Genomic DNA, 26,733 nt, shown 5'->3' on the forward strand with positions numbered 1-26,733 from the left:
TATGTTAGCAAAGGCCTGGCGGTTCTCCAATCTTTGATCAAGTGTACTGTAGTGTACTTACATTACTGTAACAGCATTATAGATCATTGTTTATTTATCCAGATTTTAAATTAATTGCAGTGTTCTTTTGTTTCGTTTTTCAGAGTAGCACATTGTGAAATCCTCTTTGTTACGCTAAACGCCAGTTTGTTACAACACAAAACATACTTTATTTATTTAAACAGGGATATGCCATTTATTTTTATTTTATCATTTTATTAAAAAAATGATCAAAGACCTTTCCGTAAAGGCGGGCCGGGCCGTTGTTTAGGTTTGTCTGTGAATGGGACAGTCAGTGGAGAGGTAGAGGGGTATGTCCGTGAGGACTCAGAAAGGGTTGTACCTCCCCTTTGAATGAATCAAGTAGCAGAGGTCCAGCCAGAGAGAGATACATTACTCAGAGAGCAGCGGTGTTTCGGACGGTATGTCCTGTACTAACCAGCGATTTTACTGCAGCCTATTTTCTTCAATCCCATGGCCTTGCGTGGAAGCCAAGGTAATGCTTTAATAACAGTTTCACCGTTATTTTGAAAGGATTGTGAATAGTCTGACGCGCTTTTGTGGATATTTGTTGCACTTTCAAAATGTCATGGTTTGTGTGTCATAAACTGCGCCTGTCACAGAAATGCATCAACAGTTGAATTTACCTGCTTTAGCGACTCTATGAATGAAAGTCTTTCAACGAGTTAGAAAACGTCTTGGCTAAGTGCTAAACTCTTGTTTCCTGAATTCAAATAACGCGAATTACTTTTCCAGCCCGATAGTTTTCCAGCCCGACAGGTCGTTGAAAGCCATGTATAGAGGTATTGCATCTATGGAGAACAAGTAATTTATGACCCTTGTCCAAGCTTTTTTTATATATATATTTACAATAGATTAAGACAAAATCAATGCTGTGAAAGCAGTAGCACAACAACAATAGGTTACAATGCGGACTCTACTGTGTAACGTTGTTGCAAAATATGCAACTGATTGGCAACAATTAATATCAAGAGTTTTGACCAGGATATGAATTGTTGGTTATGGTGTATTGTAGGCCTTAGAGGTGCGCAGGTCAGCTGTTTGTTTCTGCACGCAATTGCTAGTAACCCGTCAGCAACCGTCCGACTATATGTGATAAAGTGGAAATCAGAGGCCCGCACCAGACTCTAACCCGCTAATATAGAAAATGTGTTCTAGGCTGCAATCAGATGTCAGAAATATATTTTTTGACAGGGGGCATTTTTTTGTTGCCTGATTTAGATATGTTTCTGATTATAATTTCCGACATTTTGGCAGGCAATTTGTTGCTCAACTTGTCTGTAATTAGATATATTCAGCTTCTCTTCTGTAATTATACACTGAACAAAAATATCAATGCAACATGTAAAGTGTTGGTCACATGTTTCATGAGCTGAAATAAAAGATCCCAGAAATGTTCCATACTCACAAAAAGCTTATTTCTCACAAATGTTGTGAACAAATTTGTTTACATCCCCAGTTAGTGATAATTTCTCCTTTGCCAAGACAATCCATCCACCTAACAAGTGTTTCATATCAAGAAGTCTTTTGAGGGAGTGTGCAATTGGCATGCTGACTGCAGGAATGTCCACCAGAGTTGTTGCCAGAGAATTGAATGTTCATTTCTCTACCATAAGTCGCCTCCAAGGTAATTTTATATAATTTGGCAATGTGTCCAACTGGCCCCACAACTGCAGACCACGTGTATGGTGTTGTGTGTGCGAGCGGTTTGCTAATGTCAACATTGTGACCAGAGTGCCCCGTGGTGGGGGGGTTATGGTATGGGCAGGGATAAGCTACGGACAATGAACACAATTACATTTTATCAATGAACACAATTACATTTTATCAATGAACACAATTACATTTTATCAGTGGCAATTTAAATCCACATAATGCACGGCCCCGTGTTCCAAGAATCTGGACACAATTCTTAGAAGCTGAAAATATCCCATTCTTCCGTGGCTTGCATATTCACCAGACATGACTCACGCTGAGCATGTTTGGGATGCTCTGGATCGATGTGTACTACAGCTTGTTCCAGTTCCTGCCAAAATCCAGCAATTTCGCAGTCATTGAAGTGGAGTGGGACAACGTTAGACAGGCCACTGTGGTCAAACGGAATTGGTTCCAATCATTTTTCCACCATTTATTTTTCAGATAAGGGATTTTAGAAACACTTAAAATAAGGTCTGTGTTTCATGTAGGTTTACCCTGGCATGATGTTTTGACGTCTCTCGGACAAGGTGACTTTTATCAATATATTCGGCTCTATTTACTCTCAGATTCGAAAAAGCTAATTAGCATCAAAGTAGACATCATTCAAAACTACAAATCCCTGCAAACTCCCATTCAATTTAACACTAGCAGGGATTTATGAAAGCCACATTAGCAGCTAATTAGTAAAGTCACCTTGTCCAAGACATTTACATTTTTTTACCCTGGTTTCTCCCCAATTTTGTTGTATCCAAATGTCTCATTGCTGCAACTCCCATACGGACTGTGCGTCCTCCAAAACACAACCAAACCAAGCCATACTGCTACTTGACACAATTCCCACTTAACCCGGAAGCCAGTCGCACCAATGTGTTGGAGGAAACACCGTATACCTGGCAACCACGTCAGCATGCACTGCGCCGGCCAGCCACAGTAGTCGCTAGTGCGCGATGGGACAAGGACATCCCTGCCGACCAAACCCTCCCTTAACCCAGACGACGCTGCACCAATTGTGTGCCGCCCTATGGGTCTCCCGGTCGTTGCCAACTGCGACAGAGCCTGGACTTGAACCCTGAATCTCTAGTGGCACAGCTAGCACTGCAAAACAGTGCCTTAGACCTCTGCGCCACTCAGGAGGCCCTTTCTAGAGAGATTTATATGGTCATCAAAACGTCAGGGTAAGCCTACATGAAACACAGCCCTTATTTTAAGTGTTCCTATGGGAAAAATGAATGGTGGAAAAACGATTTAGAACCATTTCCCTTTTTGACTGCTAGGTTTTATGAGTATTATGACTCATACTGTGGTGGTACTATGTCTATACAGTTGACATCGGTAAAGTTTCCTCTGTCATCTCTGCTTCCTTCGTGGAGCAAAGACGTTTAGGGACCGGGGAGAAAATGCAATAACTCTTAGCTGGTGAAAAAAAATTGCGCAAAATGTCCAATTTTTTAAGGAAATGGAAAGCTGTGAAAACAACCCAATATGTTTCTGATAAGATTTCAGTTTGGCTTGGATGCATATTTTATTTGGTTTTAAATACTGTCAGCTTTTATGATGCTGATAACGACAACAGCTCTACTGACGCTATCTAACTGAGCATAAATCATATTTCTCTACTCCTGTTCCCAAGAACAGGAGTAGAGAAATATGATTTATTTCTTTCAGCATCTGGAGAGAATGCCAATGCTCAGTTAGATAGCATCAGTAGAGCTGATAGTTCTACAGGAAGAAGTCTGTACTATATATTAAGGGGTTAAATGGAAACTGAAATCTGGACACTGACTGTAGGTCTATAACCTCTCACATGGCATCTGAACAGTAGGCTACAGTTCTCTTGATGTCCCCATCTTGTGACTGGAATATGTAGTGCTTCACAATCATCACACATGACGTAACCTTTTATCTTCTTTTACCAATTCTTTCCCAAACTGTTACTTTTCTGTCCCTCCCTTCTCTTTATTTTCAACTCTCCCTTTCACAGCTTTTCTCTTATTGAATTAAACTCTGATATTGTCCTTTTTGTCTCTGTGGATTGTTAACTTTTTCTGCCCGTTCCCAAAAGCATTTTGGGATTGGCTGTTTGGCTCAGGTACAGCTAGGCTCTGACGTTCAGGCCGATGCACTAATGCCAGATAGCATAAAATAATGACAAACCTCCATGTAGCCTATAGATATAAATTACACAATAATGATACATTTATGTATTTTTTTTAAAGGTATTGTTTTCTCTTTATTCAACCTGCCCGCCCTTCATCCACACAATATTTCATGACTCTATCCGCGGGGACTGAGAGTTATGAGTCAACCCATGTATCACTAGTTGGCCTATCCTCAAGACAAATGTACCATTCATCTCCAGGTCATTAAAACAAAGACATTATGTGTCTGAAACCAGATAGAAGGCATATCCCTTCCCTTGGCTCAGACTGGCTGAATCAGGTTGACATGAGGCAGTAATCAGGAATCAGAACCATACAGAAGGTATGTCCCTTCCCTTGGCTCAGACTGGCTGAATCAGGTTGACATGAGGGAGTAATCAGAAATCAGCTGGACTGGGAGGGGAGGGGAAAGAAGAGATGGAGGGAGGGAGAGGAAAGGAATCCCTGATGTCCTTTGTGTGCCAAGGAATTGCCTGTGACTTTCACTGGGGCTGCAAATCAAATAAAATCAACTCACATTTTATTTGTATGCTAAAATAAATATAGAGGAAAAATACAGATGAAACCCTGCAGCCGTGGTTACTGAGTTTTTCCTGAAATCATGGTTCTAATGTCAGCTGTCTCCTTGGTGATGATATTCTATTAGAACTCAGAAGTCCTTCTGTCTGGAGGGGGTCTGCAGGATGGGCCTTGAGAGAGTGGTCTGGAGACTAAATGGGTACAGAGTGGTCTGGAGAGTAAATGGGTACAGAGTGGTCTGGAGAGTAAATGGGTACAGAGTGGTCTGGAGAGTAAATGGGTACAGAGTGGTCTGGAGAGTAAATGGGTACAGAGTGGTCTGGAGACTAAATGGGTACAGAGTGGTCTGGAGAGTAAATGGGTACAGAGTGGTCTGGAGAGTAAATGGGTACAGAGTGGTCTGGAGAGTAAATGGGTACAGAGTGGTCTGGAGAGTAAATGGGTACAGAGTGGTCTGGAGAGTAAATGGGTACAGAGTGGTCTGGAGACTAAATGGGTACAGAGTGGTCTGGAGACTAAATGGGTACAGAGTGGTCTGGAGAGTAAATGGGTACAGAGTGGTCTGGAGAGTAAATGGGTACAGAGTGGTCTGGAGACTAAATGGGTACAGAGTGGTCTGGAGAGTAAATGGGTACAGAGTGGTCTGGAGAGTAAATGGGTACAGAGTGGTCTGGAGAGTAAATGGGTACAGAGTGGTCTGGAGAGTAAATGGGTACAGAGTGGTCTGGAGACTAAATGGGTACAGAGTGGTCTGGAGACTAAATGGGTACAGAGTGGTCTGGAGAGTAAATGGGTACAGAGTGGTCTGGAGAGTAAATGGGTACAGAGTGGTCTGGAGAGTAAATGGGTACAGAGTGGTCTGGAGACTAAATGGGTACAGAGTGGTCTGGAGACTAAATGGGTACAGAGTGGTCTGGAGAGTAAATGGGTACAGAGTGGTCTGGAGAGTAAATGGGTACAGAGTGGTCTGGAGAGTAAATGGGTACAGAGTGGTCTGGAGAGTAAATGGAAATGGGTACAGAGTGGTCTGGAGAGTAAATGGGTACAGAGTGGTCTGGAGAGTAAATGGGTACAGAGTGGTCTGGAGAGTAAATGGGTACAGAGTGGTCTGGAGACTAAATGGGTACAGAGTGGTCTGGAGACTAAATGGGTACAGAGTGGTCTGGAGAGTAAATGGGTACAGAGTGGTCTGGAGAGTAAATGGGTACAGAGTGGTCTGGAGACTAAATGGGTACAGAGTGGTCTGGAGAGTAAATGGGTACAGAGTGGTCTGGAGACTAAATGGGTACAGAGTGGTCTGGAGACTAAATGGGTACAGAGTGGTCTGGAGACTAAATGGGTACAGAGTGGTCTGGAGACTAAATGGGTACAGAGTGGTCTGGAGACTAAATGGGTACAGAGTGGTCTGGAGAGTAAATGGGTACAGAGTGGTCTGGAGAGTAAATGGGTACAGAGTGGTCTGGAGAGTAAATGGGTACAGAGTGGTCTGGAGACTAAATGGGTACAGAGTGGTCTGGAGACTAAATGGGTACAGAGTGGTCTGGAGACTAAATGGGTACAGAGTGGTCTGGAGACTAAATGGGTACAGAGTGGTCTGGAGAGTAAATGGGTACAGAGTGGTCTGGAGAGTAAATGGGTACAGAGTGGTCTGGAGACTAAATGGGTACAGAGTGGTCTGGAGAGTAAATGGGTACAGAGTGGTCTGGAGAGTAAATGGGTACAGAGTGGTCTGGAGACTAAATGGGTACAGAGTGGTCTGGAGAGTAAATGGGTACAGAGTGGTCTGGAGAGTAAATGGGTACAGAGTGGTCTGGAGAGTAAATGGGTACAGAGTGGTCTGGAGAGTAAATGGGTACAGAGTGGTCTGGAGAGTAAATGGGTACAGAGTGGTCTGGAGACTAAATGGGTACAGAGTGGTCTGGAGACTAAATGGGTACAGAGTGGTCTGGAGAGTAAATGGGTACAGAGTGGTCTGGAGACTAAATGGGTACAGAGTGGTCTGGAGACTAAATGGGTACAGAGTGGTCTGGAGAGTAAATGGGTACAGAGTGGTCTGGAGAGTAAATGGGTACAGAGTGGTCTGGAGACTAAATGGGTACAGAGTGGTCTGGAGACTAAATGGGTACAGAGTGGTCTGGAGAGTAAATGGGTACAGAGTGGTCTGGAGAGTAAATGGGTACAGAGTGGTCTGGAGAGTAAATGGGTACAGAGTGGTCTGGAGAGTAAATGGGTACAGAGTGGTCTGGAGAGTAAATGGGTACAGAGTGGTCTGGAGACTAAATGGGTACAGAGTGGTCTGGAGAGTAAATGGGTACAGAGTGGTCTGGAGAGTAAATGGGTACAGAGTGGTCTGGAGAGTAAATGGGTACAGAGTGGTCTGGAGAGTAAATGGGTACAGAGTGGTCTGGAGACTAAATGGGTACAGAGTGGTCTGGAGAGTAAATGGGTACAGAGTGGTCTGGAGAGTAAATGAGTACAGAGCAGGTTTCTATATGTTCAGAGTAGAAGAGAGCAGTAGGCTTGGGCAATATACCATTTACGCTGTATACCGCGGTATTTCAAAAAAACAGACAATACTGTTTAAAAAATTATATTTTTGTGGGGGTTTAGAGGCACCCCTGCTTAGCAGAGGCAGCGAGCTACCCCACTGCTTATTACAAGTTAAGTATAACTATAAAAAATGTGTCAAATAAATGATGTCCAGCACAGGGGTCCAGCTAAGCATTTGGTTTGCTAACTTGCTAGCTAAGTGGCTAGATGTCAAGATCAGACTTCTTGGTTACTGTAGAGACATTCTAGCCTGAGTACCAGACTTCTGCTTACATTCCACTCCTTCGGTGTTTCTCAATATGCATACTACCGTGCTCCACACTCTCATGCTCTGAGTGCAATCTCGAGTACGTTTTCTCGAGTACGTTCTTGTGAGAACGAGAGTGTGGAGAACATTTAAAACATTACATTTGAGAAGCGCCCTCTACTGTATTACCTCAGGCTGAGCAGCACTCCCCCTACTGTATTACCTCACGCTGAGCAGCACTCCCCCTACTGTATTACCTCACGCTGAGCAGCACTCCCCCTACTGTATTACCTCACGCTGAGCAGCACTCCCCCTACTGTATTACCTCACGCTGAGCAGCACTCCCCCTACTGTATTACCTCACGCTGAGCAACACTCCCCCTACTGTATTACCTCACGCTGAGCAGCACTCCCCCTACTGTATTACCTCAGGCTGAGCAGCACTCCCCCTACTGTATTACCTCACGCTGAGCAGCACCTCCCCCTACTGTATTACCTCACGCTGAGCAGCAGTCCCCCTACTGTATTACCTCACGCTGAGCAGCACTCCCCCTACTGTATTACCTCACGCTGAGCAGCACTCCCCCTACTGTATTACCTCACGCTGAGCAGCACTCCCCCTACTGTATTACCTCACGCTGAGCAGCACTCCTCCTACTGTATTACCTCATGCTGAGCAGCACTCCCCCCTACTGTATTACCTCACGCTGAGCAGCACTCCCCCTACTGTATTACCTCACGCTGAGCAGCACTCCCCCCTACTGTATTACCTCACGCTGAGCAGCACCTCCCCCTACTGTATTACCTCACGCTGAGCAGCACTCCCCCTACTGTATTACCTCACGCTGAGCAGTACTCCCCCTACTGTATTACCTCACGCTGAGCAGCACTCCCCCTACTGTATTACCTCATGCTGAGCAGCACTCCCCCCTACTGTATTACCTCACGCTGAGCAGCACTCCCCCTACTGTATTACCTCACGCTGAGCAGCACTCCCCCCTACTGTATTACCTCACGCTGAGCAGCACCTCCCCCTACTGTATTACCTCACGCTGAGCAGCACTCCCCCTACTGTATTACCTCACGCTGAGCAGCACTCCCCCTACTGTATTACCTCACGCTGAGCAGCACTCCCCCTACTGTATTACCTCACGCTGAGCAGCACTCCCCCTACTGTATTACCTCACGCTGAGCAGCACTCCTCCTACTGTATTACCTCATGCTGAGCAGCACTCCCCCCTACTGTATTACCTCACGCTGAGCAGCACCTCCCCCTACTGTATTACCTCACGCTGAGCAGCACTCCCCCTACTGTATTACCTCACGCTGAGCAACACTCCCCCTACTGTATTACCTCATGCTGAGCAGCACTCCCTCTACTGTATTACCTCACGCTGAGCAGCACTCCCCCTACTGTATTACCTCACGCTGAGCAACACTCCCCCTACTGTATTACCTCACGCTGAGCAGCACTCCCCCTACTGTATTACCTCACGCTGAGCAGCACCTCCCCCTACTGTATTACCTCACGCTGAGCAACACTCCCCCTACTGTATTACCTCACGCTGAGCAGCACTCCCCCCTACTGTATTACCTCACGCTGAGTGTAACAGGGTTGGTTATGTTTCCACTTGCCTCTAAAGCAATGTGTACTTAATGTTCAAGCATTCGTATTGGTTGGTTCAACTGATGACAATAAGGTGTGTTGTGATTGGCCCCGCTTGCAGATAGGGGGAGATCGCGAACGTCAGGTCTTCCCAGTATGAAAATGTGATGCAAGGGGTAGGTCACGTTCTGAATACTGTTTTATATTTTATATTTTACAATGTGTACAAGGTTGCTGTACGTTACTGATTTATACATGTGTGGGTATATGGTACCTGTTAGGGATTGAGGGGCTTTATGGAATGTGCTTTGGCATACGATTGCTGTAGATAAGTGTTAGCTAGCATACACCGTTGTAATGGTCACATAAGCCCACTGCTAACACAGTTGTCTTCATGCTACAGCTTTTGCCATCGACAGCCATCAGTATCATTAAGCCCTGCACAACTACCGTGCTGTTTCTCATTTAACAACAGGTATTTACACATGTTATATTTTGTATTGTATTTTTGTATTTTGTGAGCCCAGTATGAAAATGTGATACAAGGGCTTTTGCCATCGACAGCCATCAGTATCATTAAGCCCTGCACAACTACCGTGCTGTTTCTCATTTAACAACAGGAATAAATGATGCTCAACTGGGACCACTGGCTGATGTGAGTTATTAGGAGAAAACACAACGCAAGGAGAGTACGATATACATCTGTTACACTGGTGCCGTGACTCGTCTTCTTGTTTTCGCCGGACGTCACGTGGAGGGATCCGAGACCCGGCTTCAAGTAGTACTGTGGTTGCTGATGCACGCCAGAGGGCTAGGTTTCGCTTTCTGCACAAGTGGAATTCTCAGGAAGCTCCTGGTAGCATGAGTGAGTGGGGGAAATATAATGTACTGGTTATTACTTGTATGTGGTGATGCTATGATTATTTAGTGATGTAATTGTGCTGTTATGCTAGTAACCTTCCGAAGCCAATTAACGTGAGGGCAACGCCATTTTCTACCACACGGTGGCGACAACTATTTATGATGGCGTTTCTTGTTACTTTTCTGTGTTGACTCTTGGTCTTGTTAGACATCTACTACTGAACGTTTGTTTTGAGTGGATTATGTTCATTTCGACTTGATAGAATTGTTCATATTGATTGTGATTTTTTTATTTTTTTGGTCTAAATATTTACATTAAAAAAACCAATATTTTTAGGTTTTGGGAGAGGTAGGGGAGTTTTCATGTTTAACCCTTCACCGCCAGTGGGTAGGGGGGCAGCTATTTCTCCAGTTGCTTCCACACCTCTGGCCAGGCCAACTGCACAGGCAAGTGTGCGCTTTCCACATGATTTAGAGCTACCTCAACTCAGTGCATTCAAGCCAGTTTCACCTAGTCCTAGGAAGGAGGATGTCTCTATGGATTTCCTGGCAGACATTGTTAAGCAGATAGGTCACTCCATAGGTGAAAATATTGCCTCTTGTTTGGAATCAAAGGCTATGGGAGATGGGGTAGGACAGAATGTCGATTATGTTGGTGGTACCATGGCTGGGGCCAGCTCTAGTCTAAATGTAGTGGTGAAAAATGATGTCAGGGAACCAGTGTGTTTCAGGGGGGATGGTTCAGAGAAATGCACAGTGCATGAGTGGGAGGAGACCCTGTTGGCGTACATGCAGAGGAAGGGCTATGATGGGCAGGAGAGGTCAGATGAAGTTTTGGGTAAACTGTCAGGGCGGGCACGTGACGTGGTAAGAGTGAGCCTTCGCAGTAACCCAGTTGACTTAAGCCAGGGCCCTAGACCAGTTTTTGACATTCTGAAGCGTCACTTTAGCGACACAGTCAACTCCGACATGCCCCTAGCTGATGTTTATTCTACGTTGCCAATGGAAGGGGAGACTCCATTTGACTACTGGATCAGACTGAACAGGGCCATAGAGGTGGCAGAGGACTGTTTGAAGAGGCAGAACAAGGAGCTAGACAATCCATCACGTGTTCTGACTGTCATGTTCATCAAGCACTGTCCGAACCCAGAGCTGTCATTGATATTCATGTGCAAACCATTGCATGAGTGGACGGTTGCGGAGGTCCATGGCAGGCTGGAGGAGTACCAGAGGAAGTGCAAGGCTCCACGTCCCTTGCGGCTGGCCCCACTGGTCACCACACTGACGCAGGAAGTAAGTAGGCCAGTGTCAGCTGTTGCAAACTGTCCGGACCCCTTGCAGCAGCCCACAACTGGCTCATCCGAGGCATTGGATCGGGTGATTGGCATGCTTGAACGGGTCTTGGAGCAGAGGCCACAGCAACTTGTAGGCGGCTATGATAACCGTTTCCAGGGGAGGCCCAGGAGAAGGGAGAACCCGTCTTTGCGATGCAAATTGTGTGGTGATGCGAATCACAGCACAATGGATCATTGTTATTCTAACCACCTATGCTTCCTCTGTTATGCAGCTGGGCACAGACGTCAAGAATGCCCTCGCACTTCATCGGTAACTCCCGTCGCTCCATCAAACAACGACACAGCGGCAGGAAAACTAGCTGGCCCGCACGGGATGGGGGGAAGTGCTGGGCCTTGTGAGGTGCCCCAATCAGTTAGTGTTGTAGATCTAGAGTCAGTATATTCAAATGTTTGTGATGAAGTCAAGTCGAACGAAAAAGTCGTTATGCAAAATACACAGAGAGTGCTCCACAACGATGAACTCTTCTATACTAGTGTGTTACTGGGGGATGTTATAGAGGTGAGCGCTATGATTGACAGCGGTTCTATGGCATGCACATTGAGCTCAACATTGGTGCCACGCCTTGAGAAAGCAGGTGTGCTCAAGAGTGGCTCCCTCAGTCCAACTGAAGTGGTGTTGGTTGGCTGCGGGGGGTTGAAGACCAAGCCTGTAGGTGTGTGTGAATTGAATCTGTCTGTGTATGGCAGCAGTGTCTCTGTCCCTGTTCTAGTAGTGGATGGCCAACGTGATGAGCTTATCCTAGGCAGCAACGTGATTAAACACCTCATCAGGGAGCTGAAGACGACTGGTGACTTCTGGGAGAAGATGTCATCATCTGAACACAATGGAGATGACAAACTGTTCCGTCTGCTGGCTAATGTAGAGAGATGGAAAGGGACTGAAGTGCCAGAAAGAGTGGGCACAGTAAGGCTGAAGCGGGCGGTCACATTGGAGCCTATGCAGGAACATTTAGTCTGGGGCCGGCTGTGTACGCCTCAAAATGTATCCGCAGGCAGTGCTGTCGTTATTGAGCCTACGAGGGCACGCTCAAGGCCAAAAAACATTCTAGTGGGGAGAACAGTAGCGACATTGTGGAGCGATGGCTGGGTCCCTGTCAAAGTTATCAACCCCTCACCAAAGCCAGTAACGGTGAGACGGAATGCCAAGATAGCGGATGTTTTTCCTTGCATGGCATTAGAGGACTTTGACACTGACTATATGGATGGGCCCACTGTCAAACCGGTCCCCCTGGTGCAGCAGGTACACAAAATGGATGACAATCCAGACTTTGACAATGGTAGTGGAGATAGCTTGACCGTTGACAGTACCGTCAACCCGCACAGAGTGACAAGTGAGGTGTTGCACGAGTTAGGGTTAGGTGACATTGACATTGAGTCCACTCAGTTGTCGCAACAGTGTAAGGCCAGGCTAGTTCAGCTTATAGCCCGCTACGAGTCTATCTTCTCCCGGCACAAACTAGATTGCGGGAAGGCTACGGGATATGTCCATCGCATCAGACTCAGTGACACTAATCCTTTTAGGCTACCTTACCGTAGGCTCTCCCCTAACCATTATGACAAGCTCAGGCAGGCCTTGGATGAGATGGAAGAGCGAGAGATAATCAGGAAATCCAGCAGTGAGTATGCCTCCCCACTCGTCCTGGTCTGGAAGAAGTCTGGTGATCTGAGACTGTGTACAGACTTCCGATGGCTCAATGCTCGCACCGTAAAGGATGCCCACCCTCTACCTCACCAAGCTGATGCTCTGGCGGCCCTGGGTGGCAATGCTTTCTTCTCTACAATGGATTTGACCTCCGGCTACTACAATGTGGAGGTGCATGAAGACGACAAGAAGTTTACAGCCTTCACTTCTCCTTTTGGGTTATATGAATATAACCGTCTTCCACAAGGACTATGCAACAGCCCAGCTACATTCATGAGGATGATGTTGAGCATTTTTGGGGATCAAAATTTTTCTAGCCTCCTATGCTACCTGGACGATGTGCTGGTTTTTGCCCCGACTGAAGAACTTGGATTGCAACGCTTGGAGTCAGTTTTTGAGCGTCTCAAAGCCCATAATCTGAAATTGTCTCCAAAGAAATGCCATTTCATGAAGAGGTCAGTGCGGTTCTTGGGGCATGTCATCAGTGAAGGAGGTGTGGCCACAGACCCAGAAAAAGTGACGGCTATTACAGGGATGACAGAGAAGGATCTCATGGAGGATAACACGGACGTGCCTTCCCAGGGGAAAATTCGGTCCTTTCTCGGAATGATAGTCTATTACCAGCAGTTCATTGAGGGGTGCTCCACCATCGCTAAGCCGCTGCATGGGCTGACAACGGGGACGAAGGCACCACGCCACGGGAAAGGCAAGAGGAAAAGAGGAATACATAGGAAACTCACAGCAGCAGACTGGACTGGTGAGTGCAAACAGGCCTTTAGTCAGTTGAAACAAGCTCTCCTCGATCAGGTCATGCTAGCCCACCCTGATTTTAGTAGACCTTTCTTGCTGTCTGTAGACGCATCTAGTAATGGATTAGGTGCTGTCCTTTCCCAGGTGCCAGAGGATGGGTCTGCAGCCAGACCGGTAGCATTCGCTAGCAAATCACTTACTTATGCACAGTCAAAGTATCCTGCCCATAGGTTAGAGTTTTTTGCTTTACGGTGGGCTGTCTGTGAGAAATTTTGTCATTGGCTAAGGGGCAAGCCTTTTACTGTATGGACAGACAACAACCCATTAACGTACATCCTGTCCAAGCCCAAATTGGACGCCTGTGAACAGAGATGGGTTGCTAAACTTGCTCCATTCGAGTTTGACATCAAGTACATTCCCGGTCCCAAAAATGTCATTGCTGATGCACTCAGTAGACAGCCATTTGTGCAGCCGAGTGCTCTCCACCGCATCACAAGGGTTCCATACAAGGCCTTGCTGGAAGAAGCTGCGGGAGTACGTGCTGAGAAGGTGCAAGATGTGCTCCGCTGGTCGACCCACCCATTCGACCTCGAAAGCTGCTCACCGTCAATTGAGGCAGATGCCTGTGAAATTGTCATGGACTGCCAAACCTCCTCCTATCCTTCTCCTGGTTCTCTGTCAAAGGAAGCGGTGTCAGCAGTCCTGAGGTCGCAAGGGGAGGCTGGTCTACAGAACTGTGCGCTGCTACTGCCTCAGCTCACTCAGTCACTGGTGCCGTCTGAGATGTCAGATGTGAGAGTGCTATCCCGTGACGACCTGATATCAAAGCAGCACCAGGATGACGCTCTCGCCAGAGTTGTCTTCTACGTGGACAGGGGCCGTAGACCTTCTAGGAGGGAACGTGGCCATGAACCACTCGAGGCTCTGCGGATTCTGAAGACCTGGGAGAAGCTCACTCTGAAAATGGGTGTACTGTATCGCGTTACCAAAAGTTTGCTGTCAAAGAAGAAGACGTACCAGTATGTAGTACCCACCTCAATGAGGGCGACAGTTTTGAAGGGTGTCCATGATGAAGCCGGTCATCAGGGGCAACAGCGGACGTTGTACTTGACGAGACAGAGGTTCTTCTGGCATGGTCTGGAGTCGGATGTCAGAGAGTATGTCAAGACCTGCAAGAGGTGTGTGTTCAGTAAGGCCCCCGAGCCAGAGGCCAGAGCTCCACTGGAGAACATCATCACGACTGAGCCCCTCGAGTTGGTGTGCGTGGACTTCTGGTCTGCTGAAGACTCCAACAACAAGTCCTTGGATGTCCTGGTCGTCACTGACCATTTTACTAAGATGGCCCATGCCTTCTTGTGTCCGAACCAATCAGCTAAAGCAGTGGCCCTTCAGCTATGGAACAACATCTTCTGTGTGTATGGTTTTCCTCGTCGTATCCACTCTGACCAAGGGGCCAACTTTGAAAGTAAATTGATTGCTGAGTTGTTGAGTGCTGCAGGAGTCCAGAAGTCGCACACAACTCCCTACCATCCAATGGGGAACGGGGGAGTCGAAAGGTTCAATAGAACGCTGGGAAACATGATCAGGGCTTTACCTACAAGAGCGAAGCACAGGTGGCCCCAGAAGCTGAAGTCATTGACCTTTGCCTACAACTGTACGGTCCATGAAACCACGGGCTACGCCCCTTTCCAGTTGATGTTTGGGAGAACCCCACGTCTGCCTGTCGACATGATGTTTGGTACGGTGCTGCAAGACTCAGAGGTTGTAGACTATGACGAGTACATAAAGTCCCTGACGAGAGACCTGAGGGAGGCCATGGAGACGGTACAGGTGTCGGCAACCAAACAGCTGAAGAGGCATGCGGGCCTCTACAACAGGAAGATCAGAGGGGCTCCAGTGGAGGTCGGTGATCGGGTGCTGCTGGCGAATAAGGGTGAACGTGGAAAGAGGAAGCTGGCGGATCGTTGGGAGAACAACCTCTATATTGTTACGGAGAAGAATAGCGACATCCACATCTTCAGTATACAGAACATGTCGACTGGCCAGGAGAAAACGGTCCACCGTAATCTGATAATGCCTGTAAACTTCTTGCCTCTACCTGACACTGCCTTGGAGACACCTAATATGGGAGACCGTGAGGATCCGAGTGAGGAGATGGAGGACTCATCCGTGAACGATATACCAGAAATGGACATTGGTGAGAGGACTAGTGTGTGGGTATCAGAACAGACCTCGGGGGAAGGACAGCCGGAGCACTCTGAAAAAGAAACCCCAGATGTGCTGGAAGATGGGCCACTGGCGAGGGACCCTCAGAACTCACCACATTCTGAGGATGCGACTGGTGATACAAGCGTGTCAGAGCTAACCTTTGGAGAAGAAATGTCCGAACCCTCTGAAGAAGAAAGGCATTCTGAAGATGCCGCTGGTAGCACAAGCTCCAGCAACAGTCACAGAACCCTTGACCTTGACTATCCACCGACTGTGGAAAGTGACCCACCAGTGGTGGTTGTAGGTGAACAGGTTAAACGTAATAACTCTGTTAGGCCTGTCAGGTCAGCGGCTGGTCGGGTTAAGAGACGCCCAGTGAGACTCATAGAGACTATGCAGACACAGAGGGTTTTTCATACAGAATTCATTAGAATACCTGTGTGGGTGTAGGATTAGAATCCAAGTCTGTAGTCCATTTCTTTTTTTTTCCTTTTTTTTCTTCTTTTTTTTCTCATTCAAGAGACCCCATGGAGGTCATGGGTCAGAGGTCAAGTAGACCAAGGTTTTTCTGTGAGGTTCTCATTGTCACTGAGTGTACTGAACATGTAACAGGCATGTTTTCCTACGGGGTCTTTGAATTCCCCTAATTCTCTTTGGAGAATAGTCTTTGCACTGGAATATTTGGTGACATGTGTATTGCAAGGTATTGCGTACCTCATTTTGTTTCTTTATAGTGTGCAAGTGTAATTCAGCAGGGGAGAATGTAACAGGGTTGGTTATGTTTCCACTTGCCTCTAAAGCAATGTGTACTTAATGTTCAAGCATTCGTATTGGTTGGTTCAACTGATGACAATAAGGTGTGTTGTGATTGGCCCCGCTTGCAGATAGGGGGAGATCGCGAACGTCAGGTCTTCCCAGTATGAAAATGTGATGCAAGGGGTAGGTCACGTTCTGAATACTGTTTTATATTTTATATTTTACAATGTGTACAAGGTTGCTGTACGTTACTGATTTATACATGTGTAGGTATATGGTACCTGTTAGGGATTGAGGGGCTTTATGGAATGTGCTTTGGCATACGATTGCTGTAGATAAGTGTTAGCTAGCATACACCGTTGTAATGGTCACATAAGCCCACTGCTAACACAGTTGTCTTCATGCTACAGCTTTTGCCATCGACAGCCATCAGTATCATTAAGCCCTGCACAACTACCGTGCTGTTTCTCATTTAACAACAGGTATTTACACATGTTATATTTTGTATTGTATTTTTGTATTTTGTGAGCCCAGTATGAAAATGTGATGCAAGGGCTTTTGCCATCGACAGCCATCAGTATCATTAAGCCCTGCACAACTACCGTGCTGTTTCTCATTTAACAACAGGAATAAATGATGCTCAACTGGGACCACTGGCTGATGTGAGTTATTAGGAGAAAACACAACGCAAGGAGAGTACGATATACATCTAATACATGAGCAGCACTCCCCCTACTGTATTACCTCACGCTGAGCAGCACTCCCCCTACTGTATTACCTCACGCTGAGCAGCACTCCCCCTACTGTATTACCTCACGCTGAGCAGCACCTCCCCCTACTGTATTACCTCATGCTGAGCAGTACTCCCCCTACTGTATTACCTCACGCTGAGCAGTACTCCCCCTACTGTATTACCTCAGGCTGAGTAGCACTCCCCCTACTGTATTACCTCACGCTGAGCAGCACCTCCCCCTACTGTATTACCTCACGCTGAGCAGCACTCCCCTTACTGTATTACCTCACGCTGAGCAGCACTCCCCCTACTGTATTACCTCACGCTGAGCAGCACTCCCTCTACTGTATTACCTCACGCTGAGCAGCACTCCCCCTACTGTATTACCTCACGCTGAGCAGTACTCCCCCTACTGTATTACCTCAGGCTGAGCAGCACTCCCCCTACTGTATTACCTCACGCTGAGCAGCACCTCCCCCTACTTTATTACCTCACGCTGAGCAGCACTCCCCTCTACTGTATTACCTCACGCTGAGCAGCACTCCCCCTACTGTATTACCTCACGCTGAGCAGCACTCCCCCTACTGTATTACCTCACGCTGAGCAGCACCTCCCCCTACTGTATTACCTCACGCTGAGCAGCACTCCTCCTACTGTATTACCTCACGCTGAGCAGCACTCCCCCTACTGTATTACCTCACGCTGAGCAGCACTCCCCCTACTGTATTACCTCACGCTGAGCAGCACTCCCTCTACTGTATTACCTCACGCTGAGCAGCACTCCCCCTACTGTATTACCTCACGCTGAGCAGCACTCCCCCTGCTGTATTACCTCACGCTGAGCAGCACTCCCCCTACTGTATTACCTCACGCTGAGCAGCACCTCCCCCTACTGTATTACCTCACGCTGAGCAGCACTCCCCCCTACTGTATTACCTCACGCTGAGCAGCACTCCCCCTACTGTATTACCTCACGCTGAGCAGCACTCCCCCTGCTGTATTACCTCACGCTGAGCAGCACTCCCCCTACTGCATTACCTCACGCTGAGCAGCACTCCCCCTACTGTATTACCTCACGCTGAGCAGCACTCCCCCTACTGTATTACCTCACGCTGAGCAGCACTCCCCCTACTGTATTACCTCACGCTGAGCAGCACTCCCCCTACTGTATTACCTCACACTGAGCAGCACTCCCCTTACTCGGGCAGTTGTTGTGTTGTTGCCATCCTGTACCTGTCCTGCAGGTGTGATGTTTGGATTTACCGATCCTGTGCAGGTGTTGTTACATGTGGTCTGCCACTGCGAGGACGATCAGCTGTCTGTCCTGTATCCCTGTAGCGCTGTCTTAGGCATCTCACAGTACGGACATTGCAATTTATTGCCCTGGCCACATCTGCAGTCCTCATGCCTCCTTGCAGCATGCTTAAGGCACGTTCACGCAGATGAGCAGGGACCCTGGGCATCTTTCTTTTGGAGTTTTTCAGTCAGGAGAAAGCCCTCTTTAGTGTCCTAAATTTTCATAGCTGTGACCTTAATTGCCTACCGTCTGTAAGCTGTTAGTGTCTTAACGACCGTTCCACAGGTGCATGTTCATTAATTGTTTATGGTTCATTGAACAAGCATGGGAAACAGTGTTTAAACCCTTTACAATGAAGATCTGTGAAGTTATTTGGATTTTTACGAATTATCTTTGAAAGACAGGTTCCTCTTAAAGGGATGTTTCATTTTTTGCTGAGTTTAGCTAACCAGATAGTTTAAAAGTAAAAAAATGACCTAAAAGTAATGCAAGGTAGATGTAAAGTATTCGTGGGTAGCTAGCTAGCTAACAATTTATTTGTGGCCATCTGGCTTGCAATCCCTATTGATTTACTATGTATGGGCTTGCAATGTACGCACACTACAGTGTGTATTGTAGGCAGATAAACATGCCAAAATGAACACAGCATGTATTTGTTAACATATCAAGATAAAATATTGACTTATACCTTCCCAAAAGAAACACAACCTGCTTCAACTCTGATTCTCACAGTAACACCATGAAGGTCTGAGTTACTTTGGGGTTACTATGAAGTTATTGTCTGCGTCCCAAATGGTAACCTCTTCCCAATTAAGGGCACATAGTGCTATGGTCAAAAGTAGTGCACTAGATTGGGAATAGGTTGTCATTTGGGACAAAGCTTATGTTCCCTACAGTGAGCACAGTAGAAAACAAATTTATGAGACAGAATGTTGTTTACTCTCTCGCTCTCTTTCAGTCTCTCTCTCTCCTATTCCAGTGACCACAGCTTTAGAATAATATAATTTTTGTAATCAACTGCCAACAAAACTGAGAAAGCAATCATGACAGACAGAGTGCATTTTTAATTAACAAGGCTAGAGGACATCTTTGACCAAATATCCATGGTGATGTGGCCCTCACACACACACACACACACATATATATATATATATATATATATATATATATATATATATATATATATATATATATATATATATATATATATATATATATATATATATATATATATATATATATATATATATATTATATATATATGTGTATATATATATGTATATATATGTGTGTGTGTATGTATATATATGTATATATATGTATATGTGTGTATATATATGCAGTTGAAGTCGGAAGTTTACATACACTTAGGTTGAAGTCATTAAAACTAGTTTTTCAACCACTCCACAAATTTCTTGTTAACAAACTATAGTTTTGGCAAGTCGGTTAGGACATCTACTTTGTGCATGACACAAGTCATTTTCACAACATTTTCCAAAAATAGTTTACAGACAGATTATTTCACTTATAATTCACTGTATCACAATTCCAGTGGGTCAGAAGTTTACATACACTAAGTTGACTGTGCCTTTAAGCAGCTTGGAAAATTCCAGAAAATGATGTCATGGCTTTAGAAGCTTCTGATAGGCTAACTGACATAATTTGAGTCAATTGGAGGTGTACCTGTGGATGTATTTCAAGGCCTACCTTCAAACTCAGTGCCTCTTTGCTTGACATCATGGGAGAATCAAAAGAAATCAGCCAAGACCTCAGAAAATAACTGTAGACCTCCACAAGTCTGGTTCATCCTTGGGAGCAATTTCCAAACGCCTGAAGGTACCACGTTCATCTGTACAAACAATAGTATGCAAGTATAAACACCATGGGACTACGCAGCCATCATCACCGCTCAGGAAGGAAACGCGTTCTGTCTCCTAGAGATTAACGTACATTCGTACGAAAAGTGCAAATCAATCCCAAAGATACAAAGATTGTACTTTTTGGAGAAATGTCCTCTAGTCTGATGAAACAAAAATAGAACTGTTTGGCCATAATGACCATCGCTATGTTTGGAGGAAAAAGGGGGAGGCTCGCAGGCCGAAGAACACCATCCCAACCGTGAAGCACGTGGGTGGCAGCGTTATGTTGTGGGGGTGCTTTGCTGCAGGAGGGACTGGTGCACTTCACAAAATAGATGGCATCATGCTACGGCATCAACACTTAAATCACTGGATGCTACTTATTATTGCGCACTTAGGTTTATTACGGGTGCTAGCTACAGAACTCACCACTGTGTTTTATATCATAATGTGGGTTGGACTTCGCTGTCCATGAGACGAGAACAACATGCTCTTGTGTTTGTCTATAAAGCACTTCTGAATAAGCTACCTTCTTATTTATCATCACTCATCAATATTAGAATTATAATTCCTAAAACCAGGTCTCAAGCATGGATTACACTTGAGGCCCCTGCGATTTCCACAGAGTTGGGTATGGCTGCCTTTTCCTGTTACGCTCCTTGCCTATGGACTAAACTTAAACTTGAGACTCTTGTCCCCCTTGCCCATTTTAAATATTAATTGGAGGATTTTATATTTGTATTGCTTGTAACTGTTTCGGGTAATGCAAGTTCTTGTGCTGTTAGGGAAATAACCTGTGTGTAAATGTAATCTGTTGCTGTATTTTTTTCTGTTATCTGTGATCGTTTTGTTTGTCTTGTTTAGTTTCTTAATCATTGTACCTAAACTGTATGTGTAAACATGTATATGCAGGGCCCAGCTGTAAAAGAGACCTTGGTCTCAGTCTGTTGTTGAAATGAAGGTTGAAATATACCTGCTGGAGCACGTGTTACATGTTACTATGGGTGGGTCCTGCTATGGTGATCAGTGAGCTGAGATAAGGCGGGGCTTTACCTAGCAAAGACTTATAGATGACCTGGAGCCAGTGGGTTTGGCGACGAGTATGAAGCGAGGGCCAGCCAACGAGAGCATACAGGTCGCAGTGGTGGGTAGTATATGGGAATTTGGTGACAAAACGGATGGCACTGTGATAGACTGCATACAATTTGCTGAGTAGAGTGTTGGAGGCTATTTTGTAAATGACATCGCCGAAGTCGAGGATCGGTAGGATAGTCAGTTTACGAGGGTATGTTTGGCAGCATGAGTGAAGGAGGCTTTGTTGCAAAATTGGATGACAATTGTAGATTTAATTTTGGATTGGAGATGCTTAATGTGATTCTGGAAGGAGAGTTTACAGTCTAACCAGACACCTAGGTATTTGTAGTTGTCCACATATTCTAAGTCAGATCTGTCCAGAGTAGTGATGCTGGACGGGCGGGCAGGTGTGGGCAGCGATCGGTTGAAGAGCATGCATTTAGTTTCACTTGCATTTAAGAGCAGTTGAAGGCCACGGAAGGAGAGTTGTATGGCATTGAAGCTCATCTGGAGGTTAGTTAACACAGTGTCCAAAGAAGGGCCAGAAGTATACGGAATGGTGTCGTCTGCGTAAAGGGGATCAGAGAATCACCAGCAGCAAGAGCAACATCATTGATATATACAGAGAAAATATTCCGCCTGAGAATTGAACCCTGTGGCACCCCCATAGAGACTGCCAGAGGTCCGGACAACAGGCCCTCTGATTTGGCACACTGAACTCTGTCTGAGAAGTAGTTGGTGAACCAGGCGAGGCAGTCATTTGAGAAACCAAGGCTGTTTAGTCTGCTGATAAAAATGTGGTGATTTACAGGGTCGAAAGCCTTGGCCAGGTCGATGAATATTGCTGCACAGTATTGTCTCCTATCGATGGCGGTTATGATATCGTTTAGGACCTTGAGCGTGGCTGAGGTGCACCCATGACCAGCTCGAACACCAGATTGCATAGCAGAGAAGGTACGGTGGGATTCGAAATAGTCGGTGATCTGTTTGTTAACTTGGCTTTCGAAGACCTTAGAGATGGAGGGTAAGATAGATATAGGTCTGTAGCAGTTTGGGTCTAGTGTCTCCCTCTTTGAAGAGGGGGATGACCGCGGCAGCTTTACAATCTTTGGTGATCTCAGACGATACGAAAGAGAGGTTGAACAGGCTAGTAATAGGGGTTGCAACAAATGCGGCGGATAATTTTAGAGGGAGCGGGTCCAGATTGTCTAGCCCGGCTGATTTGTAGGGGTCCAGATTTTGCAGCTCTTTCAGAACATCATTTATCTGGATTTGGGTGAAGGAGAAATGGGGAGGCTTGGGCAAATTGCTGTGAGGGGCGCAGGGCTGTTGACCGGTGTAGGGGTAGCCAGGTGAAAAGCATGGCCAGCCGTAAAAAAAATGCTTATTGAAATTCTCAATTATCGCAGATTTATCGGTGGTGACAGTGTTTCCTAGCCTCAGTGCGGTGGGCAGCTGGGAGGAGGTGCTCTTATTCTCCATGGACTTTACAGTGTCCCAGAACTTTTTGGAGTTTGTGCTACAGGATGCAAATTTCTGTTTGAAAAAGCAAGCCTTTGCTTTCTTAACTGCCTGTGTATATTGGTTCCTAACTTCCCTGAAAAGTTGCATATGGCGGGGGCTATTCGATGCTAATGCAGTACGCCACAGGATGTTGTTGTGCTGGTCAAGGGCAGTCAAGTCTGGAGTGAACCAAGGGGTATATCTGTTCCTGGTTCTACATTTTTTGAATGGGGCATGCTTATTTAAGATGGTGAAGAAAGCACTTCAAAAAAATAACCAGGCGTCCTCTACTGACGGGATGAGGTCAATATCCTTCCAGGATACCCGGGCCAGGTCGATTAGAAAGGCCTGCTCACTGAAGTGTTTTAGGCAGAGTTTGACAGTGATGAGGTGTGATCGTTTGACCGCAGACCCATTACGGACGCAGGCAATGAGGCAGTGATCGCTGAGATCCTGGTTGAAGACATCAGAGGTGTATTTAGAGGGCAAGTTGGTTAGGATGATATCTATGAGGTTGCCCGTGTTTACGGCATTGGGGTGGTACCTGGTAGGTTCATTGATAATTTGTGTGAGATTGAGGGCATCAAGCTTAGATTGTAGGATGGCCGGGGTGTTAAGTATGTCACAGTTTAGGTCACTTAGTAGCACGAGCTCAGAAGATAGATGGGGGGCAATCAATTCACATATGGTGTCGAGGGCACAGCTGGGGGCAGAAGGCGGTCTATAGCAAGCGGCAACGGTGAGAGACTTGTTTCTAGAAAGGTGTTCCATTCTTTCATCTAGGCTTAGTCTTCCCTGTGGCTCAGTTGGTAGAGCATGGTGTTTGCAACGCCAGCATGGTAGCATGGTGTTTGCAACGCCAGCATGGTGTTTGCAACGCCAGGGTTGTGGGTTCGATTCCCACGGGGGCCAGTACAAAAAAAAATGCATGAAATGAAATGTATGCATTCACTACTGTAAGTCGCTCTGGATAAGAGCGTCTGCTAAATGACTAGAATGTAAAATGTAAATGTAAGGTGTATGAGAGTATGGTTAACAAGTGAGAGTCCATAATGCAAACCGATCTTAAAGGATCATGCCAGATTAAAGGGAAGGAACATTCACTGTATTTCAGACTGAGGAATCCATAAATCCATCATACTGGAAAAGCGTAATGTAAACCCAACACCATTGCCTTAATGTGCTACTGGGAGAGGGGAGATTCTCTGAAATGGATCATTGCTTCCTCATAGGCCATGAAGAGTGGGCTGACTGTTGGATCCCTGAGCAGACTGCACACTGAAAGGTCCTGACGCCCAATATGAACTGAATCCCTGTTATCGGCCCATGAAAAGAAAGGCTGCATTCCCTGTTATCGGCCCATGATAAGAAAGGCTGCATTCCCTGTTATCGGAACACGATAAGAAAAACATATAGTATTCATATAGTATTACTATCAATCCCCCCCAAAACTACAATTTAGCGTTAGCTACATTAAGTATCTAAAGGCCTAATGTCCTACTGCTCAGCAGTAACATCTGCTGCATCTCCAGTGAGAATGACCTGGTAATCCCACTACGATATAGTCTACCTGAGCTGAAGGATAATGTCTAACCACAACATGCCGGTAAGCCATGAAAGAATAAATGATGACTTAATAACGAGAGAAATAGACCCCATAGATTACTATACTGAACAAAAATGCAAACGTAACCGTGTTAGTCCAATGTTTCATGAGCTGAAATAAAAGATCCCAGACATTTTCAATACGCACAAAAAGCTTATTTTTCTAAATGTTTGTGCACAAATTTGTTTACATCCTTGTTAGTGAGCATTTCTCCACTACTAAAATAATCCACCTGACAGGTATGGCATATCAAGAAGCTGATTAAACAGCATGAGCATTACACAGGTGCACCTTGTGCTGGGGACAATAAAAGGCCACTTTAAAATGTGCCGTTTTGTCACACAACACAATGCCACAGATGTCTCATTTTAAGGGAGTCTGCAATTGGCATGCTGACTGCAGGAATGTCCACCAGAGCTGTTGCCAGAGAATTTAATGCTAATTTCTCTACCATAAGCCACATCCAACGTCGTTTGAGAGAATTTAGCAGTACGTCCAACCGGCCTCATAACCGGCCTCATGACCACGTGTAACCACGCCAGCCCCTCCACATCGTCAGAGACCAGCCACCCGGACAGCTGTGGGTTCAACGTACAACGGAATCATTTCTGGAAAAACTGTCAGAAACCGTCTAAGGGAAGCTCATCTGCGTGCTCGTTGTCCTCATCAGGGTCTTGACCTGAATGTAGTTTGGCGTCGTAACCAACTTCATTGGGCAAATTCTCACCTTCGATGGCCGCTGGCACGCTGGAGAAGTGTGCACTTCACGGATGAATCCCGGTTTCAACTGTACCGGGCAGATTGCAAACAGCATGTATGGCGTCGTGTGGGCGAGCGGCTTGCTGATGTCAACGTTGTGAACAGAGTACCATGGTGGCGGTGGGGTTATGGTATGGGCAGGCATAAACTATGGACAAGGAACACAATTGCATTTTATTGATGGCAATTTGAATGAGATATTGTGACAAGATCCTGAGGCCCATTGTCGTGCCCTTCATTCGCCTCCATCACCTCATGTTTCAGCGTGATAATGCACGGACCCATGTCACAAGGATCTGTACACAATTCCTGGAAGCTGAAAATGTCCCAGTTTTTCCGTGGACTGCATACTCATCAGACATGTCACCCATTGGAGCATGTTTGGGATGCTCTGGATCGATGTGTACGACATCATGTTCCTGTTAGCAGCAATATCTAGAAACTTTGCACAGTCATTGAAGAGGAGTGGGACAACATTCCACAGGCCACAATCAACAGCCTGATCAACTCTATGTGAAGGAGATGTGTCGTGCTGCATGAGGCAAATGGTGGTCACTCCAGATACCGACTGGTTTTCTGATCCACATCCCTACTTTAAAAAAAAGGTATCTGTGACCAACAGATGTATTCCCAGTCATGTGAAATCCATATATTAGTGCCTAATAAATATATTTCAATTGACTGATTTCCTTATTTATATTTAAACTTTATTTATCTAGGCAAGTCAGTTAAGAACAAATTTTTATTTACAATGACGGCCTACCCTAACCTGGACGATGCTGGGCCAATTGTGCACCACCCAATGGGACTCCCAATCACGGCCGGTTGTGATACAGCCTGGAATTGAACCAGGGTCTGTAGTGACATCTCTAGCACTGAGATGAGGTGCCTCAAGCTGCTGTGATACAGCCTGGAATTGAACCAGGGTCTGTAGTGACACCTTTAGCACTGAGATGCAGTGCCTCAAACCGCTGCGCCACTCGGGAGTCCTCCCTTACATGAACTGTAACTCAGTAAAATCTTTGAATTTGTTACGTGTTGCATATATATATATATTTCTTCATTATAGATGGCATCTTTGACCAAATCACCATGGTGATGTGGGCCTTGCAGATTAATGTCACTCTGATATGTGGGGAGCCTGCATGTCTGTATGTATGTCATGCTACTGGCATACTGGGTGAAGCATACCTGGGTTCAAATACTATTTGACATTGTTTACCTGGCTTGATGAACCAACAGAAAAGTCCTGAAACTGTAAACCCCGCCCACATCTGGCACACCAGGCAGTCTAGAGGAAACGCTCAAAGAAAGATGTTGAATAGTATTTGAACCCATGTCTGGTGAACTAATAAACTGGACAGATGTTGAATAGTATTTGAACCCAGGCCTGGTAAACAAATAAACTGGACAGATGTTGAATAGTATTTGAACCCAGGCCTGGTGAACTAATAAACTGGACAGATGTTGAATAGTATTTGAACCCAGGTC

The 26,733-nt window shown here is 45.9% G+C and overlaps 1 protein-coding gene across 1 annotated transcript in view; it reads left to right on the forward strand.

The window, feature by feature from the left end:
• The first annotated feature begins 405 nt into the window (after positions 1-405).
• fbln2 (fibulin 2) overlaps positions 406-26,733 on the forward strand; it is a 117,803-nt gene continuing 91,475 nt past the window's right edge. Inside the window, exon 1 of the mRNA XM_029692719.1 lies at positions 406-535. The gene's annotated coding sequence lies outside the window, so the exon portion shown is untranslated. The remainder of the gene's footprint in view (positions 536-26,733) is intronic.

This window comes from Salmo trutta, chromosome 16 (assembly GCF_901001165.1).
Source record: "Salmo trutta chromosome 16, fSalTru1.1, whole genome shotgun sequence".
NCBI lineage: Eukaryota > Metazoa > Chordata > Actinopteri > Salmoniformes > Salmonidae > Salmo > Salmo trutta.